The 13,738-nt window shown below is 48.3% G+C and overlaps 1 protein-coding gene across 1 annotated transcript in view; it reads right to left on the bottom strand.

Annotated features, from left to right (window-relative positions):
• Window positions 1–13,738, bottom strand: part of GALNT16 (polypeptide N-acetylgalactosaminyltransferase 16) — a 93,463-nt gene that overhangs the window by 33,695 nt on the left and 46,030 nt on the right. The gene's annotated exons all lie outside the window — the stretch shown is intronic.

Below are 13,738 nucleotides of genomic sequence, written 5' to 3'. Positions count from 1 at the left end.
CCGGCTCGGCATGTAGGAAGTGCCTAATCGGTGAAACGCCCAGAGCTCGGACAAGCTGCTGCACAGAGAACTACCCGTGAGGACAAGCAGGCCCCTCCAGGCTCGTGCCAGAGCTGCTAGAAGGCAAACGCAGACAATGATGCATATTCTCGGGGACTTGTGCGGTGCTGCTGGAGTAGCCCTGTGTCAGAGCTGCTGGCTCACAGGTGCTAAGAGCTGGGGAGTGATGGATGACGGATGCCATGGCCCAGCCTCTCTCCTCTTAGCCACACCCCACTCTGTGGTCCCAAAGTCCCCCCACGAAAGACCTGGGGGAAGGACACATCTGAGATGAATGGATAGATAGATGGATCCTGACATCTCATTATTTGAACCAAGCTGCTGGCCGGATGTTTCCCAGCATGCTTTGAAATATCACCAACCGTGAAGCATCCCAACTACAACCCTTCTGCCTGACGGGCAGCCTGGGTGGGAGCTGTGGGCCCCCAGAGGGAGCAGGAAGCTGGGTGAGGATCGCCCATACATAGACCCTCTGCATGAGGACCCCGTCACAGGTCTAGCTCTAGAGGGATGGTCCCCGGAAGGCGGCCGGACCTGGGGAAGAGGAGAGCGAGGTGTTGGGTGATTCTGGAGCACATCCACAGTGGCCCGGGGCCTCCGTGTCCCCCTGGGAGCCTAGCCCCCAGCCTCATGACACAGGAGTGCAGAAGGCTCCAGGAGTATCTCCATCAAAGCTGCCGCCCTGTAGGGTTCCAGCCTCCAGCTGCATCCTGTCCTGGGAGCCAGTCCCTGAGCCCCCTAAGGGCAGAGCCAGTGAGGGAGGTTTCCTCGTGTCCACTGGGCCCAGCCCCACGCTACGCACACATGCTCAGGATGGTGACCACAGCTGCGCCACTGTGGTATTCGGAGTTGGCGCCATGCCAGGGACTGGACAGATGTGGCACAGCCCCCCTGGACTGGAAATCCATTTCAGGAAAGACGGAAGGAGGGAGGGAGAGGGCAGGGGAGACTGTTCTGACTTGAGTCTCGGATTGCTAGAAGGATGTGCAACTTTGAGAGTGAACACAAGAGGTGCTCTGGGTCCTTCCCACCTGGGAGAAGGTGGGGTGCTAACTCTGCCTCCCCCCCACTCGTCCCCCGCATCCCTCCCAGCACAGGTCAGAGAAATGGCAAGCAGCCTCCAGTTGATGGCTGAGGCAAAATAAAAGAAGAAGTGCAGAAAGCTCCCGAAGGGAGAGGATGCCGCTTTATTATCCTGCAAGTCAACTGTGGGAAATAACCGTGTTTATTTATTTAGGACTTCTGGCCACTCTGCGGGCTCAGGAAACCTCTGAGCCCTCATCCCACACTCACCCATCGCCTAATAAACATTGATTAAGAGTGGCCCATCTACCAGGCACTGGGACACCCCTCTGCAAGTTCCAAGGCCCATCTGATCATTCATTCATTTAAGAACGCTTGAATTCACTCACTCCTTCATCCAGCCACCCATTCATTGAGCAGAGCGCCACTGAGCACTCCCGTGTGCCAGAAGGAAGAGGTGCTTCCCCCATCCCCAGCCAGCTGCCTTCCTGCCTTAAAGGGCTTAGTCCCTTCAGGGCCTCAAAACTAAGCTAGACACCCTCAAAGATGTCCAGAAATGCCTGCTGCTCCCTCAGCAGATCCATAGCCTCTGCTGCTCCAACTGTCCTCCATGGTTAGACCCTTCACTTGTGAGCCACCTTGTGAAGAGGGGTGCCGTGGAGACACAGTTCCTGCTCCCTCCCAGAGGTCTTAGCTCTGCTTTCACGTTGACCCAGCATCACTGGGGCTGGGAGCTGAAACATTAGTTGGCTCTGAGTCAGCCGAAGTGGAGGAGACACTGAGGAAGGGTAGGACGTGACCTCTGCGGGGCTTTAATTTCCTCTATCCAGCGCCTCCCTGGCCTTACCCGGCAGGCACCACCCAGAACTCTTCTACCTGGTATATAACCCCCCGTTTACACGCCCACACCCACAGCTCATTTCCTGTGGCCCTGTTCTTTGATCTTGAGACTTGCAGACCTTTGAATGTCCCATGGGTACCTCTAACCCAACACCTCAAAACAAATTCCTCACTGATCACCAAAGCTGCTGCTTCTCCTGCGTTGCCTTTTGCAGAGGGGGCAGGGCGAACCCCCTGGTCCTCCAGGCAACACATCCAGGGGTCATCCCCGATGTGCCCCTCCCCTTGATGCTCCACAGCCTGACTGAGACCCCTGCCCTGCGCATCCACAGTGGTGTCCTATGGGCATACCGCTAGTGCTAAATCAACAAATATTTCCTGAAAGTCTAGTACGTGCAGACACTGTGGAAGAGGCTGGGAAGATAGAAATCAACAAAAAGCAGTATGGACACCAGAAAAGAAATCTAGGAGTCCAGATCACCCCTCCTTGCTCCCCACCCCATGCCAGACATGGCCATGGAAGATCATGAAGAGATATCCCCACCCTCAATCAGATCACGGGTAGCTAGAGCATGGGCCAAGGAACTTCATCCCATCCCAAGCCTAGCTGGAACAGTCCAGAGATGGCGCATGCATCATGGATTGGTGACCAGTGAATGCTATTCCCCTTCTCCCCTCTTCTAAAGGGGAAGTGTGTAGCTGTTCTGTTTTCCCACCCACACTGCTTACTAAGCACGTTGGCGAGGGGTAAATGCATCCTTTGGCTCTAGGCTTCAGGACTATGAGGAGCTATATCTGGACCAGCCCGAGAGACCCAAGATCCTGGGCTTGGAGCCAGTTGGAACCTCTGGATGGGAGGCGTACTGCTGCCCTTTCTGGAGGGGACTAAGGCACTTGGAGCTGTTTGTGCAATTCCTGCATCACGTGACACTGATGTCCGTGCTTTCCTTCTCTTTCCTTTCCACTAGATGGTGAGCTCCCCGCCTTTGGGCTCCCAGCACCTGGCACGTGGTAGGTACTGAGTGGATGTCTGCTGAATAAAGGAACGAATGAATGAGCAAAGGAATGAATACCTAAATATTGTCCCTGTCTCAAGTATAATCAACAGGGGAGAAAAACACAGAGAACAAATGGGATTCCTTGACGCATCCTGTGACCTCCAGTGGCTTTCACTCTCCCCCCAGGCACAGTGGCCCAGGACGCTCCGTGAGTGGGGGCCCAGTTAACACCGGACTCGGGTTCTGCCGTTGCTGCCTCCCGGACTCTGTTCTGGTCACACTAGCCTCATGTTCTTTGAGCCTGCCAGCACCCTTCCCCTCAGCCCTTCCGTTCCTTCTGGAAGGCTCTTCCAGGTCTCTGCGTGGCTCCCTCCTTCACCCTTCTGCAGGGCTCTGCTCAAACTTTGCTTCTCCGGTGAGCCTTCCCCAACCACTACCTGTGACCTCAGCCCCACGCTCACACTCCCTAACCTCCCTCCTTGTTCTATATTTCCTTATGGCACTTAGTGTCATCTGGTGTTCCACATGTGTATTCTGTTTATTTTATCTTCTTGACGGCTTCTCCCCACGAGAATAGAAGCTTCACAAGGGCAGGGGCCATCTGTTTTGTTTAGTGCTGGACCCCAAAGCCCAGAACAGTGCCTGTGTGAAGGTAGGCTTCAAGATCAACGGCTAATGAACGCATGAGCAATGAGCTGTCATGACCTCACTCGTCCCCCTTCCCCCTCCCACACACATGTACTTGGCTAACACATTACTTGGAGCTGAGATGGACCAAAGTGGGTGGCAGGGTAGTTTCTGCTTGCCTTGGGGATTTCCTTCCCACTCCTATCTCCTGGCTGAGCTGTTAATCACTGTCCTCCTGCCCCACCAACACCTCGATCTCCACCACGGGGATGGGCACAAGGCCCAGGCGAGTGCACTCCCGGACACAGGGATGGATGAAGGAGTTGTCACTCGACTCAATCTGGGCCAATCAGAATCCATCCTGGAACTTTTTTTTTTTTTAAGTTTATTTATTTATTTAGAGAGGAAAAAAATGTACACACGCACACACATGCAAGTGCAGGGGAGGGGCAGAGAGAGAGAGAGAGAGAGAGAGAGAGAATCCCCAGCAGGTTCCGCACTGTCAGCACAGAGATGTATGCAGGGCTCCATCTCACCAACCGTGAGATCGTGACCTAAGCTGAAATCAAGAGTCAGAGTCTTAACTGACTGGCCACCCAGGTGCCCCCATTCTGAGAACTTTCTGTAAGATGAGCTCTTATGGTGCCTGGGTGGGTGGTCCAGTTGACTGGGTGTCCGACTTTTGATTTTGGCTCAGGTCATGGTCTTTCATGGGATAGAGCCCCACATTGGGCTCTGCACTGGCAGCATGGAGCCTGGGATTCTTTCTCTCCCTCTTTCTCTGCCTCTCTCTTGCTTGCACGTGTGCATGTGTGCTCTCTTTCTCTCAAATAAATAAACATTAAAATACATACATACATACATACATACATTCATACAATAGGCAGGTTTAAAACAAAAAGATGAGCTCTTTTCATCATCACTGCTAAGCTTGGGAGGCAAAGTCTTCTTGCCTACCACATGAAGAAATTTTCTCTGGAGAAGGAAGCCAAGAAGAAACAATCAGAGCCAAGAGACAGAAAGAAAGCTCTATCGTGATGTTGTTTGGGGTTCCTCATGGGCTAATCATATCTGATTCAAATTCATCTTGGGTTTTTGGGGTTTTTTTGGTATCTGTCTATATCTATCTGTCTATCTACCTTCCTACCTACCTACCTACCTGTCTATCTACTACCTATCTGTCCCTTTGTATGTGTGTGTGTGTGTGTGCGCGTAGTTTGAGTTGACTGTCCTTCTCTAATAACCAAAAATCCAGAGATGTCAGTCCCTCAGTCATTTCGATGGATAGAAAACCATTCTCCAAAAGTAAGAAACAAATCAAAAACCAAAACCAAAAAACGAGCCACCAATGGCAATGACACAGTTTGGTGGCAGCCATCCATTCCAAGACATCAGGCTGGTCCCTGGAATCTGGCCGAGTGACTTGAGCCCAGAGCCGGGAGGGGTAAGCTCAGCCTTCCCCAGCAGGCAGGGCTGTGGTCAGGCTTTGGGGTGGGGGTGGGGGTTCCATCTGGACAATAACTTAAGAGCCCCCTGGAGTTGCCCGGGTGAGGAAGGAGGGTTGGGAGATGGTGAGTGACAGCCTCCTGGGCCTCCCACAGCCCTCCAGCCTCCTCCAACAGTTCTTGGCTGACGTTTAGACGGTGGCCTCCTCCCCAGTCTGTCCTTTTGGGAAGTGCCCAACCCAGCACTTCCACGTCCAACAAGGTCAACCACATCTGAAATTGTTTAAGCTGAAATAATGAGTCTGCTCTATAAAATGGGAAGAATGATTTCTCATTTTGGAGAGTTTTATTTTCAGTCCATCACTTCAATTAAACTTTGAATCCTGCCTGACCTGCTTCAGGTTTTTTTCCAGCTAGATTTGCTTACTTCTTCTTGACTGCTAAATTTAGGAAACAAACAGCAAAGGGGGAGGTTGAAAATAAGAAAGGAAAATATTTTCCACATCATTTTTAGCAAAAAACAGTTCAACCCCAAATCCCCAAGCCTTGTAAACTTTCTTTTAAAACACACATGTACCCCTAAATTGAAGATTTGAACAACTCAAACTCCTTTTAAATAACTGCTGTCTAATTTCCTTTTACTGCCAGTAAAACAGGTACCTGCTGGGCTTGCCTTTCACTAAATTTCAGTGAAACTGCAAATAAAAAGCCTCTGGTTCTATATTATGGATGGCTCCTGACTTTTTGTCTGAGTCTGCTCTAAACCCAAAACACCTGGCAAACAAAATGTGCTCCCAACCACTCCCCACTCCCCTGGGAACAAAATCTCATCTGATGCTGTGTCCTAAGTTGAAAGACTGCCATTCATCAGGAGGGCTGGGAAACCAAGCACATGATTCACCAGCTCTGAGCGCAAGGTGTCAGGCTCCCAAATGAAAAGGCGGGTCCCACAGGGCCTCCCTCCCGGCAAGCCCAAGCCCTGGGTTCTGGGGAAGCAGCCAATCCCCGCTTGGTCCTATCCAACCAGACAAGATGCTGGGGTGGCACAGGGCCGGGGACCTCAGCGTGGGCACAGGGAAACTCGCCTAGGGTATTCAGGGGCCCTCAGGGGCCTGCTCCAGACACGTCCCCATTTCCGTTTTCACATGACCTCGAAGGCAGTTACATAAGGGTTACCAGCCTGGCCTTGGAAATCTGAGGGCTCTGGGCTAGGATGCCAGTGTTGACTGCTGTCTGGCCTTGGGAAGTCACTTCCTGAGCCTGCTTCTTCACCTGGAAAATGGGGATTATTGTGAGAATTAAAGGAGATGATATAGATAATGTGCTTAGCACAGTCTCTGGCACATACATTGTAATTATTCATTATGATTAGCTCACCTGCCTTTTTACCAGTCGTTGTCAATCTTGGCTGCACATTAGAATCACAAGAATCAGAAGATTTAAAAAGTCCCGATGCCCAGGCCCTACCCAAGACCAATTAAATCAGACACTCTGGAGGTGGGAGCCTGGTATCAGGAGTTCTTAAAGCTCTCCAGGTGTTCCAAGGTGCTAGCAAGGCTCAGACGCTGCTTTATATCGAGGCAGGACGGAACCAGCGCTAGTCATGGGCTGGTGAAATCACAGGACGGAGGACTAGGAGGGACTTGGAGGTCATCCCCCCTGACCCTCTTTCTAAGGAGCCTCGTCATGGGTTTGGGTTTTGGCCTCCGTCTGTACTGTTTCACCATCAGCAGAGCCAACTGGAACTCAGCTGGAACCTTCACTGTTACTATAGAAGCCACCACCTTGAAACACTTGCCCACATGCCCTGGAGGCTCTAGTTCAATTACATGCCAAGGAGCACAGGGTAAGGGCCGCCTGGGAAGCCCACCTTGGGCTTCCACTTAGATTTCCCGTCACAACCTGACTTTTCCAAGGGCGCTCGCTGATGACCGCACAGTTTGACGGCACCCGCGGTCTCACCAAGAAAGAAGGGGAGTGCATTCCCCAGATGGTCTCTGTTCAGGTTCAGGGAGATTCCAGGTCCAACCAAGCTCCCTGGGTCCCCTTTCCCACACTCTGCTTGGTCCAGAGGTCATCTAGGGATGGAGGGACTCTGAGGGTGGGCAATGCTAGGGACGCGTGGTGGGGTAGCTCTGTTCCCAGCTGCTTACCCGTTTACTCGGCTTGAGTAGAGCATTCCTGGGTCTGTGAAGGGTCCCAGAACCCTGCCTTACTGTCCCCAGCCACCCGCCCCCCCCGAGTCTGTTGCAGCTGCTGCAGAGTGAGGAACAATTAGGTCTCCGCTGCAGTAATGAGCTGATGCCAACAGCTCCCTGAGGGCCTACTATGAGCTGGATGCTATACTAGGTGCTTATTTCCAGCTTCAAGTCGTCCTGCCGAGTGGGTGCTCCTCTGATCCTGATTTTACAGAAGTGGAAACCGAGGCCCAGAGAGATAAAATAACACGCCAGCGTCACACAGCTGCTGAGCGGCTGGGCTGGGACTGGAACTGAGGCTGTCTGGCTGCGGAGCCTAAGCACAAAGCTTTCTCTGTGTGTCTTCAGACTACTCCCGGGCGCAGATGTGCTTGGCGGCCCCTTCCAGTACTGAGTCCCTCAGCTCCCAAACAAGCTGGCCTCTGGTGCTCGGAACACAACCAGGCCCTGACAAGTGCAGGCTGGAGGCTGCCTCCCCGCTGGGCTCAGGGTTCAGAGCATCAGCTCATGGCTCAGATGGGGACTTGCCCAGTGCTGTCATCTGTTGGCCTGACACAGGCATGGAAACACTTCTCTGCTTTGGCTAGAAAGGACATGGAAAAAATGAAAAGTGTAAGAGTTTGTATTACTCAGACCAAAACAGCACATAACTAAATTTCCTTGGGCCAGTCCTGGCCCTCCTCGGTCTTTCCGGCCAGGCACGTCCTCAAGGCCCCAGTGAACTTCAGCAGCAGTCACAGCAAAGGGGGACAAAGCCGATTCCTGTTCAGGTTCTTGTCTGCTTGACCATACCAAGCCCCCAAACGACACAGCTCTGCAACTGAGAAAGGAAGGGAGCAGAACGAATGGCCAAGACAGGGCCACCTCAGGGCTCCCCGGGCCCCCACAAACACACTCCTGGCCAACATACGGTGCAGATCACACAAGTGTAATGTGTCCGTGTTTGTGAGTTACCATTGCACCTCTGGTGTTTCATATTCAGAAACCATTGAACTTGAACCTGTCAGATATTAACTGGAAAAATAAAAGCAATAATGGGCCATATAATACACAGAACACATCCAGTATGACTATTTCAAGAGGGTCAATGGCCTCCTGCCTCACCCACTGAGGCTCAAAGTGAGGCCAGGTTCAAGTCCAACCCATTAGAACTCAGCAAGGCCCTGATCATGGGCCAGTGCCTCAGTTTGCAACACTTTTTGGAACAAAAAACCAAATTAGAGTAGTGAACTGGCACAGTACATTATTGACACTGTAGATCAAGTTTAGAGGTACATTACCTGTGCTTCATATATACTCTAATTAATAGAATTAAATAACTAGGTTATACCCACCAATAGGAGAGAGCATTATAAAGGCAGACTTTCATTTATTTTTTTATATTTTAGTTTGTTGACCTACAGTGCATAATTGGTTTCAGAAGTAGAATTCAGTGACTCATCATTTGCACACAACACCCAGTGCTCAGCACAGCAAGTGCCGTCTTTCATACCCATCCTCCATCTAGCCCATCCCCCACCCACCTTCCTCCATCAACCCTCGGTTTATTCTCTATCATTAAGAGTCTCTTGTGGTTTGTTTCCCTGTCTTCTCTCCACCCCCCTCTTCCTATATGTTCATCTGTTTTGTTTCTTAAATTCCACCTATGATGAAATCGTATGATATTCGTCTTTCTCTGACTGACTTATTTTGCTTAGCATAATACACTCTAGCTCTGTCCAAGTGGTTGCAAATGGCAAGATTTCATTCTTTCTGATGGCTGAGTAATATTCCATGTATTCTACATCTTCTTTACACATTCGTCAGTCAATGAGTATTTGGGCCGTCTCCGTAGCTTGGCTATTGTTGGTAGAGTTGCTATAAACATGGGGGTGCATGCGTCCCTTCCGATCTGCATTTTTGTATCCTTTGGGTAAATACCTAATAGTGTAATTGTTGGATGGTAAGGTAGTTCTACACAAAGGCGGACTTTAAAAATCAAATTAAGCAAAAAGAAAAAGGAGGGGAAGGGGAACTGGGAAAAAAAGCACATGTGACTTTCTTTAAGGGGCACTCCATTGCTGGGGCAAGTACATGTCTCCACAGCAGCACCGTGCCCCTAGATGGGCACCTCCCCCACAGCCCAGCATTCTACCCAGGTGCAATATACAACATGGCCAAAAAATCTGGAAACGGGGATAATCCTAAAATTTTTTAATGGATAGAGTTCTTTTGATTAGTTCTGCTAGGATATGCTAAAGCTGCAGTGGTATTCAAGCAGAAATCAGAGACACAAATAATCTGATCATGGCTGAGATCAATAGAAATGTAGTATTATGCACCTCATTCATTGCAGTTTCGCACAGTGCACCAAACCATACGTTGTTAATGAGCAACAACACAATGACCATGTCATGCATTGTAATGTAATCTAAATAAACCACCTAGTATATATGTCCGTCCATGTTTTTCCTTGATGGCCACCCTGTGGTTAAACAGAACCCTAAAGGGAAGAATTGGCTCATTCTTCAAAAAGGCTCAGTGATACAGAGGTATAACTCCTCCCTGACTTAATCTATAAATTCAGTGAAATCCTGTGTGTTGGCAGCGAGGGGGAGGGGGGTGGGGGGGGTGGGAGGGGGAGAGGAGGATTCAACCAGAAGAATTTAAACATGAGTGATCAGGAAAAATCTGAAGAAATGAAAAATGAAGATAGGGAAATAGACCTACCAGATATTAAGACATATGAAAGACTGCAGACTTTATATAGCAAGATACTATTGGTATAAAGCCAAACAAATCAATAAAAGAAAACAGAGAGGTTAAAAATAGAACCAAGTACATATGGAGGGTTGGCACAAGATACAGTTGCATTTCCAATGGGAGGGAGAAGGGAGAGATATGCTATTCTGTGAATGATGTTAGGAAAAGTGACCAGACGATATGGAAACAAATAACACTGAGTTCATTTCTTAAACCAAAATAAATTCTAGGCGGCTCAAAATTTAAATTTAAATCTTTTTTTTTTTTAAGTTTATTTATCTATTTTGAGAGAGACAGAGACAGTGTGAGTGGGGGAGGGGCAGAGAATCCCAAGCAGGCTCTGCACTGTCAGCTCAGAGACGGACATGGGGCTCGAAATCACAAAATGGTGAGATCACGACCTGAGCTGAAACCAAGAGTCTGACGCTTAACCAACTGACCCACCCAGGAGTCCTAAAATTTAAATTTAAAAAGGAAATTAAAAAGTATGCAGAAAAAGTTAGTTACTTTTTGTTCCCATTGTTCTTGTTTTTTGCAATCTTGGATATAAAATCCAAATGTCACCAAAAAAGACCAAAAACTACATAAAGACTTAGGATTCTTATAAGTCTAAAAATATCCCAAAGTCAAGATACAAACATTGTGCTGGGGAAAAAATATTAGCCAAATATAGGCCAAACAAATAACTAATTCCTTCAAAATGCTGGGCGCCTGGGCGGCTCAGTTGGTTAAATGTCCGACTCTCGATTTCGGCTCAGGTCATGATCTCACGGCTTTGTGGGTTCGAGCCCCACATCGGGCTCTGTGCTGGCAGTGCAGAGCCTGCTTGGGAGTCTCTCTCTCTCCCTCTCTAGCTGCCCTTCCCCCACTTGTGCTGTCTCTGTCTTTCTCAAAATAAATAAGTAAACTTAAAAAAAAATTTTAAAAACCCAAAATGCAAAGAGCTCTTACAAATCAAGAAGAAAGAACCAATAATTCAACAGAAATGTAGACACAAAGGATACGAACAAGTAGTTCATAGAAATGTGAAATAAAATGACCAATAAGAAATGAAAGATGTTCAGCTTCATTGATTATTAAATAAATGCAGATTAAAGTAAGATACAATTTCTTACTGATTTGGCAAATTCAAGAATAATATGTATAATGCTCAGTATTTTGAAAGTTTGAAGAAATAGGAGGTCTTATATGTCAGTAGATTATAAATTGGTGTGACCAAGACTGTTCAACAACATCATTTTAATTTTTTTTAACACTTACTTATTTTTGAGAGAGAGAAAGAGACAGAGTGTGAGCAAGGGAGGGGCATAGAGAGAGGGAGACACAGAATCCCAAGCAGGCTCCAGGCTCCGAGCTGTCAGCGCAGAGCTCGACGCAGGGCTGAAACCCACAAACTGTGAGGTCATGACCTGAGCTGAAGTTGGACACTTAACCGACTGAGGCACCCAGGCGCCCCACAATATCATTTTAAATACTACCTCTCAACTCAATAGAAGTTCCATTTGTTTGTTTGTTTGTTTGTTTGTTTTCAACGTTTATTTATTTTTGGGACAGAGAGAGACAGAGCATGAACGGGGGAGGGGCAGAGAGAGAGGGAGACACAGAATCGGAAACAGGCTCCAGGCTCTGAGCCATCAGCCCAGAGCCCGACGCGGGGCTCGAACTCACTGACCGCGAGATCGTGACCTGGCTGAAGTCAGACACTTAACTGACTGCGCCACCCAGGCGCCCCCAATAGAAGTTCCATTTGTAGGTAAACATAAACCTGACTTTCCTGAGACAGTCGCAGTATATACCTGTGTTCTCAGGAGCCCCTGTGAATTAGAATTTGTCTTTGTTTAGGTCAGAGATTATATGATCCCTAAATTATAGCTTATCATTACAGTAGAGTTCTAAATAAATGTTAGAAGGAATAAGTTATGTATGTCTATTATGATTCATTTCGTACAAACAGTTCATAATACATGCATATGTAAATGCACAGATATACCCGGAAAAATACACGGCAAGCCGGTAAACAGTGGTCACCTCCAGAGAGCGGCACAGGTGGGGCGCCTGGGTGGCTCAGTCGGTTAAGTGTCTGACTTCGGCTCAGGTCATGATCTCACGGTCCGTGGGTTCGAGCCCCGTGTCAGGCTCTGTGCTGACAGCTCAGAGCCTGGAGCCTGCTTCGGATTCTGTGTCTCCCTGTCTCTCTGCCCTCTCCCGCTCGTGTTCTGTCTCTGTCTCTCTCTCTCAAAATTAAATAAACATTAAAAAAAAAAAAAAGTGGCACAGGTGTAGGCTGGAAGACAGAAGAGTTTTACCTTTTCTTTTATACAAGCCTGTTTTCTTTTTTATAAATAAGTATTATTTTACAATAATATTCTTTAAAAGTTTTTTTCTTTAACATTTATTTATTATTGAGAGACAGAGAGACACAGAGTGTGAGCAGGGGAGGGGTAGAGAGAGGGGAAGACACAGAATCTGAAGTAGGCTCCAGGCTCTGAGCTGTCAGCACAGGGCCCGACGCGGGGCTCGAACTCACAAACTGCAAGATCATGACCTGAGCAGAAGTCGGTCGCTTCATCAACTGAGCCACCCAGGCACCCCAACAATAAAATTCTTTTTAAAAACATGTACCTTAATACTTTTCTATCTAAGATAAAAGAATTGAGCTAAATGATTGTCATCCTCAACATCATCATCTCCTGGATGAATCTCAGATATGAATAAATAGATGAAAAGGTAAGCCCTTCCTCATCTGTAACATTTGGGGGCAGAAGTACCAGCCAGGAACGGGTTACTCCTGATGGAGAGGAGGGGAAGAGAAGTTATGAGAAAGAAAAATAATTTTCCCTCTACCTTTCTGAGTTCTTAGCTGAGACTCCTACGCTAAAAGACAGATAAAGGGTCTGGGACCCAATTCCAATATGGCAGGGTTTCCCCCACACCACTAACAAGTGATTCTCAGACACCTACTGGGTGTCTTACAGTTCAACGCAATTCTGACATTGTCTACCTGGAGAGAGGCTCAGATTCCACAGGTCGGGGGCTCAGTCCCACAGACTGTCCACCACTTCAGATGCCAGCCACAAGCCCAGGGTTGTTACTTGTGCTTCTGACAAACTGGTTAAAAACCCATGACCCCCTCCTAGGGTTCAATTAATATGCAAGAGCCACTCAGAGCTTACTCCATGATGGGGTTATTACAGAGGCTACTGAAGGATATGAATCAACAATCAGATGAAGAGATTCAGTAGGCAAAATCCAGAACAAAGGAGCTTCTGTTCTAGTGGAACTTGGGTGGCACATGAAAGCATTCTGGTTCCCCAACCGGGCAGCTCTCCAGACCCCCTCCTTTTGGCTTTTCTGGAGGCCTCATATTACATAGGTATGATTGATTAAATCACTGGTCATTGGCAATTGATTCAAATTTCAGCCCCTTCTCCCCTCCCTGGAAATCAGGGGATGGGACTGAAAGGTCCACCCCTCTATTCACAGGTCAAAATATTCATTCCCCTGGCAACCAGCGCCCCCCCCCCCCCCCCCCGTCCCAAAGTCACCTCATTAACATAACAGAGGACATGAGACCCAATATTATAATAAAAAATGCTCCAATTGCTCTTATCACTCCGGAAATCCCAAGGGTTTGAGGGCTATGAGCCAGGCACCATGGATTAAGACCAAAGGTGCATTTTTTATAAACAGCAACAGGTCAACAAGAGAAAAACAGTTTATTAACATGCATACATGGAAGATGCCCAAGGAAAAATGAGTAACTCCCCAAGGCGCTTAGAATTCAGGATTATATACCATCTTAATA

The sequence above is a fragment of the Acinonyx jubatus genome, chromosome B3 (genome assembly GCF_027475565.1).
Source record: "Acinonyx jubatus isolate Ajub_Pintada_27869175 chromosome B3, VMU_Ajub_asm_v1.0, whole genome shotgun sequence".
Lineage (NCBI taxonomy): Eukaryota > Metazoa > Chordata > Mammalia > Carnivora > Felidae > Acinonyx > Acinonyx jubatus.
This window is presented reverse-complemented; position numbering and strand designations above follow the sequence as displayed.